The sequence below is a fragment of the Macadamia integrifolia genome, unplaced genomic scaffold (assembly GCF_013358625.1).
Source record: "Macadamia integrifolia cultivar HAES 741 unplaced genomic scaffold, SCU_Mint_v3 scaffold1982, whole genome shotgun sequence".
Classification (NCBI taxonomy): domain Eukaryota; kingdom Viridiplantae; phylum Streptophyta; class Magnoliopsida; order Proteales; family Proteaceae; genus Macadamia; species Macadamia integrifolia.
This window is the reverse complement of record NW_024868449.1, coordinates 98,346-105,567: the sequence shown is the minus strand read 5'-3', so window position 1 is coordinate 105,567 and position 7,222 is coordinate 98,346. Positions and strand designations below refer to the sequence as shown.

Below are 7,222 nucleotides of genomic sequence, written 5' to 3'. Positions count from 1 at the left end.
ACCTCTCTACTTACTGAGCTAGTGAGCTCATTCCACGTGTACACCCCTTTTTAGATGATTTTGCAGGTCATGCATCTGAGGAGCAGGGGGTGGGTCCCACAGTCGAGTTTCCTGAGGAGGACTGGTGGACCCTGAGGAGTTTGAGCACGGCGTAGACTGCGCGTGTGAGAGCTGTGTTGCGGGGCAGCGGTTCTGAGGCCGAGCTGAGCTCCAGCCTTGATACCGATGCCGGGCTGTGTACTCTGATGTTTTGATAATTTCCTGTATATATTTGATATTCAAACTTTATTCTTTTTGTGTATGTATATCATGCCTTCGGGCCCAAATGTATATAATTATGGTATCGCCATTTGGGTATCAGGTATATGGGAATTATTACAGGTAAAACTTAGTCTTCCGCTGATTTGATGAGTAGATGTTAGTGCGTGTATGCTGTGGTGGAATACAGTGTCTGATGATCCTGGCAGGTTTGGGTTAACCGGTGTTAACTCGGTCACCGCTCCGGTTCAGTGTGAACGGGGTGTGACAATGTTTATTATGGAAAGCTTTAGTCTTTTCCTTGTAAATCCTATAACTTTCATAGGCATCATTCCTAAGTTCCTCCAACTCAGATAGTTGGAGCCTACGATGAAATCCTGCATCACACAAATCAAAGTTGAGCTTCTTGATGGTCCAAAAGGCCTTATGCTCCAACTTGACTGGTAAGTGATAGGCTTTCCCATACACCAAATGGTAGGGAGATGTCAGTCTCGAATGCAGTTCGATAGGCCCACAAGGCATTAATGAGCCTAAGGGACCAATCCTTACAGTTAGAATTAACAGTTTTCTCTAAGATTTGTTTGATCTGCCTATTAGACACCTCCACTTGGCCACTAGTTTGGGGTGATAAGGGGTAGATAACTTATGGGTGATCCTATATTTTTTCATTAAGGCCTCAAAAGACCCATTACAAAAATGAGTACCTCTATCATTAATTGTTGCACGTGGTGCACCAAAGCGAGAAAAAATATTTCCTTTGAGAAATTGGACCACTACTTTGTGGTCATTAGATTTATAAGGTATGACCTCTATCTATTTAGAAACATAATCAATAGCCAAAAGTATGTACAAATTCTCAAAAGAATTAGGGAATGGTCCCATAATATTGATGCCCCATATATCAAAGATCTCAATTACCAAAATAGGGTTGAGGGGCATCATATTCCTCTTATTGATAAAGCCAAAAGACTGGTAGGTGGGACAACCCTTATAAAAATCAAAAGCATTTATAAAAAAGTGGGCCAATAAAATCAGCATTGGAGAACCTTTGCGACAGTTTTCCTAGGTCCAAAGTGTCCACCACATGTATGATCATGACAAAAAGAGAGAATAGAATGATGCTCATGATCAAGAACACATCGTCATATAATCTGATCAAGATATATCTTAAACAAATAAGGATCATCCTAGAAAAAGTACTTAACTTAGAGATGAAACCTATACTTATCTTGGGTGGACCAGTGATCCAGAGTCACACCTGAAACTAAAAAGTTGATAATGTCAGCAAACCATGGTTCACTGGACATTGCAAATAACTGTTCATTTGAAAGGTTCTCATTGATTGGAGAATCAACAGTCTAGGAATTGGAAAGCCGGGATAAATGGTCTGTAATTAAGTTTTCAACTCCTTTCTTATCCCTAATTTTTAAATCAAACTCTTGTAAAAGTAAAACCCACCTAATGAGACGGGCTTTGGTATCCTTCTTCTGATATAGGTATTTAAGAGCAGAATGATCAGTATACACCACCACATGTGAACTAACTAAGTAATACCGAAACTTTTCTAATGCAAACACAACAGTTAAAAAATATTTTTCAGTGGTTGTATAATTGAGTTGTGCATCATTTAAGGTCCTACTAGCATAGTAAATGACAGTGGGAAACTTACTAATCCTTTGACCCAAAATCGCTCCTATGGAAAAATCTGAAGCATCACATATCAGTTCAAAAGGTTTAGTCCAAACAGGTGGTTGAACAATGGGTGCATTGGTCAACTCCTTCTTAAGTTGCTTGAAGGATTCTAGGCACTCTTTGGAAAACTCAAAAGTTTGATCTTTGATAATGAAGTGAGAGGTCGGGCTAACTGACTAAAGTTTTTAATAAATATTCTGTAGAATCTCGCATGACCTAGAAAAGACCGGATGTCCTTAGCAGATTGAGGAGGTGGTAAATTATCAATTAAATCCACTTTGGCTCTATCTACTTTAATTCCCTCCTTAGATATTATATGGCCTAAAACAATACCAGATTTAACCATAAAATGATATTTCTCCTAATTCAAGACTAAATTGTTAGATATGTACCTTTTCAAATCTAGAGAAAGATGATAAAGACATTCAGTATAGGACATGAATTGAAAAGTCATCCATAAATACTTCTAAGAATTTTTTGACCATGTCAGAAAAGATACTCATCATGTATCTTTGGAACGTAGCAGGGGCATTACAAAGCCCAAAAGGCATACACCTGTAAGCAAATGTTCCATATGGGCATGTAAAAGTGGTATTATGATGGTCCTCTAAAGTAATTGGGATCTGGTTATCGTTGGAATATCCATAAAGAAAACAATAGTATTCATGTCCAGCTAACCTCTCTAACATCTGGTCAATGAATGACAATGGAAAGTGGTCCTTCCAGGTTGCCATATTAAGTTTTCTGTAGTCTATGTACACTCTCCGCCCTGATTGGACATGGGTTGAAATTAATTCATTATTGGCATTGGGAACTACAGTCACACCAGACTTCTTAGGCACTATGTGAACTGGGCTTACCCATTAGTATCAGAAATAGGATAAATTATTTCATGATCTAAGCACTTTAGGATCTCTTTCTTAATGACTTCCATCATCACTGGGTTAGTTCTTCTTTGGGGTTTCATTGATGGTTTGGAATTCTCCATAAGATGTATATGATGTTGGACAATAGAAGGGCTTATACCCTTGATATCAGCTATGGCCCAACATAGGGCTTCCTTATTATCTTTTAACACTTTAAATAACTCATCCTCCCGGCTAGAAGTCAAATTTGAAGAAATTATTACAGGAAGAGTCTGGTCAGGCCCTTGGAAACATACCTCAAATTAGATGATAACTCGTTAAGATCTAGATTAGGGGGCTCAACTATGGAAGGTTTGGGAATGAAATTGGAAAGGGGTCCTAAGGGCTCCATAGGTGTATGAAGACTTAGGACTTCAGAAAATAAAGTTTTACTATCATCATCCAACTCATCTATATACTCTTGGAATTCTGAATCAAAATTAATATCAAAGTTGGTAATTAAATTATCAAAAAAATCCAAAAAATCCTCAAGTATATTGATCTCTTCTTCCATATGTGGTTGCTTGCCTATCCTAAACATGTTAAACTCAACAGTTTGGTTGCCAAAAGATAACATGAAGAAACCATTCTGGTAATTGATTAATGTATTACTGATAGCCAAGAATGGTCTTCTTAGAATTATTGGGATCTCATCCTTGGTTGAGAAAGGCTTGGTATCTAATACAATGAAATCAACAGGAAAAATAAATTCCCCCACCTTTAGTAAGACATCCTCAATCATCCCTTTAGGAATCTTAACAGACCTATCTACGAACTGAAGAGTAGTTCCAGTGGCTTTTAATTCTCCCAAACATAGTTGCTTGTACACATAGTAAGGTAAAAGATTCACACTTGCGCCAAGGTCAAGTAAGGCATGCTTAATGTAGGTGTTGTCTATAATACAAGCTATGGTAGAGCTCCCTAGATCCTTATACTTGGCTGTTATAGGCTGAGTAGTTATAGAACTAATGTTACGTACCAAGAATGCCTTTTTGGACACACTAGTAGTACGTTTGTGAGTATACAAATCTTTTAGTACCTTTGCATAGGCAGGGATCTGGGATATGGCATTCAAAAGAGGGATGTTCACTTTTACCTTTTTGAAGACTTCTAAAATTTTATCCATGGAAGCAGTCTTCTTTTTGTTCACAAAGCTATTAGAAAATGGGACAGGAGGAACATAAGGACTGTTAGGGATTTACCCTTTTTCAGAAGAATCATATTTTGGTTTCCTCAACCAAATCATCTTTAGTTTTAGAAGAATCTTTAGGTTCATTAGACGAACCTAGAACAAGAGGCACACTTGTGTCCTCAACTGAAGGAGTGTTAATAGGAGTAAAGGATGAGAAAGAGTTAGGAACATTCTGTTGGTACTCTCTACCACTCCTAAGGGCATAAACAATATTATATTGGTTAGAGGGCCCTTGTTGGGTCTGACCTTATACTATATTCAGTGGTGCATTAGGTGGTGCTTGTGAACTAACAGACTAATGATGCTTAGGGCTAGGCTTTGGTAGACTAGGTAAAGTTCCCTTCTCCCTCTCAGGCATAATTGAGACAACTTGGATAAGTTCTCTTGTAAGATTTTAATAGCTTGTCATAAGGAGGGCCATATTTTTTTTTAAGTCACTTATTCTACTTGTCTCTCCAGTGTTGGTAAACCTAGGGGGTTGCTGAAAAGATGATAGGAGAGGGGCCCTAGGAAAACTAGCCTAAGGTCCTAAATTTGACCTAGGAAAAGTATTTTAGAAAAAATATTGTTATGCAAAGGGAGGCCTTTGGGGTCCAGGTTGACCTTAATTATGGAAATTGGAAGACTCTGCTTGGTTGCCCTAATTCCAAGAGAAATTTTGGGTAATTTTTCCATCATGGATTGTAAGCATTACTATATGGATTATTCTGGTATAAGGTATTAACATTATCATTAGAAGTGCCCCAAGAGGTGTTGGGTCATTCTTCTATGACATGTCCAGGGACTGGCACCAAGCATAAATCTTAACCAAATTGACTGATGATGGCTCTCTAGGAACAATAGCCTAAATCCTTTTGATTAGGCTATCCAAATGGATTCCTTGGCTACTATCCAATTCATAAAATATCTTTTTCCTCCTATGGTTCTTTCACTCTCTTGGGTTGATTCCCACTCATAAGTTTTTTCAACTAAGTCAAATAAGAATTTTCATACATTTCCTTCATCTGTAAGGATGTGAATCTCTCAGGACACATAAACTCTATCATTTGTTTAGTTGGATAATCAATACCCTCATAAATTATTTGACATAAATGTCATAAGTCTAGGCCATGGTGATGGCATTCTTGGAATAGATCCTTAAATTTCTCCATAAGTTTGGAAAATGACTCACTAGGATTTTGCCTAAACTGAAGGATATCACTTCTAAGCTTATTGGTCTTGTGAGCTGGGAAAAACTTCTTAAAGAAGACAACTATGAACTATTTCCATGAGGTTATGGAATTTTTGGGTAACCCATACAATCACTTCTTAGCTTGGTCTTTCAATGCAAACGTGATGAACCTAAGTTTAATAGCATCATCAGAAAGTATTGGATCTTAATTAGAATGCATTCCTCTTCAAATTCCCTTAAAAATAGGTATGCATCCTCAGAGGTCAGCCCATGAAAGTGAGGTAACATAGTGATGCATTGAGATTTGAGTTCAAAATTATTGCTTTGGGCTTGTGGTAGAGCTATGCAGGAAGGTTGGGCTGTTCTGGCAGGGTAGAACCAGAACCTATCTTTCAGAAATTTAGGTGAAAGGTTTTGATGTTAGTCTCCCATATTGAAAGGTTTTAAAGAGAGCAAACGTATATGGTCACTCTTCTTTCTAACCAATTCTTAGTATTACGTACCCACCTAACACTCATACAACAGAAAACTACCCACAACTAGAGTTAGACAAGCACAAAAAAATGGATAACAAATTTTTTTTTATGATTTTTTTGATTTTTTTTTTATTTTTTTAACTTTCTGGGAGCATACCAACAGGGATTCGGGGTTGTTCAGGTCAATTCCTGAGGTACTGCTACAGGGTGAAACCTGTCTTTATCATATTGTGAGGTATGATGACCTCCACCGATATGACTATTATTGCAGTTCTTCTCAGGAATTCAATAAAAGAAAAAGAAAAACAAAACAAAATAAACAAAGCACTCTGATTTGCCAAAAGAAAGTGAAAAATAACATGGAACTGTCTCCCTGGCAATGACGCTAAAAACTTGTTAGGATCTAAAATGTTACCACAAGCGTACAGATCAATGTAGCTACGGGTCGAACATAGGGAGAGCAACCACTTTATTTTTTTGCTTCTTTTAATAATACGAAAGTGAACTGATTAATGATTGTGATCTAATTTTAACTACCGTCCTAAACCTATGTATCTAAAATAACATCCTAACTATTCATCATCTAAGAATTTAAATACACAAGCCACACAATTAAAATTAAATAAATAAATAACTAAAAATAAACAATCCATGCAATTAAAAAGCAATGAAGGGAAAAAATGCTAAAATAAAAATAAAGTAAAAGAAAGGGGATAAAGCTAGAGAGAGGCTCATAAGTAGGTTTCTCTACTTAGCCCGAAGGATGCATCTTAATATGAGGTTCCCTACTTGACTAGAGAGTCACTCTTACAAGGGTTACTCTACTTGGCTTTAGGGAAATGGAGGCAATTAAAATAAAAATAATAAAATGATGGTTCTATGGCTAGGAGGGGCAAGGCCAACACATAAGCCATAAACTTTGGGGGAAAGGGAAAGCAATAATGTAATGACTGGAATTAAAATCTTAAATTAAGAAAGAAATATTAGTTAGAAGAGGGAATGAGAGAGGGGGGGGGAAGAGAAGACTATTGAAGAAGCCTACCTACCTGAATCAATGCTTGAACTTGAAAGCTTGAGTGATTCAAGATACTGCCAACACTAAAAATCAGATCTGGAATGAACCAAATCTGAAATTTCTAGGCCTGGAGAAAACAAATCTTGAAAAATAAAACTGAACTTGAAAAAAAAAAGATGCTCCACGGCTCGTGATCTTGTCACCTAGATCTAAGTTTAGAACTATAACTTTAAAAATTACAACTCAATTGCATAAATCATAAACATAAAAGGCTGAATAAAAATAAAAGAATGCTTGCATTAATTGAAATAAAAAGCTATTACAAAAGTGATAAAACAAAAATAAAGAAGAACTAAAACTAAAGAGAGAGAGAGAGAGAGAGCAACTAAAAAAAACCTAGAAGAAGAATGAAGTGTCCCCCCTCCTCTTACATGAGTTGTATTTATAGGAAATGGGGAGGTAGGGTAACAAATTTCTCTTTACTAAAAGGGGGAAACCCACAATTGGTAGTGA

The 7,222-nt window shown here is 36.9% G+C and overlaps 1 non-coding gene across 1 annotated transcript; it reads left to right on the top strand.

Moving 5' to 3' along the window:
* Nucleotides 1-5,151: 5,151 nt before the first annotated feature.
* On the top strand, nt 5,152-5,258 carry LOC122065355. Its single transcript, XR_006135981.1, has one exon. It is a non-coding gene; the product is annotated as a small nucleolar RNA R71 (small nucleolar RNA).
* The last annotated feature ends 1,964 nt before the right edge of the window (nt 5,259-7,222 follow it).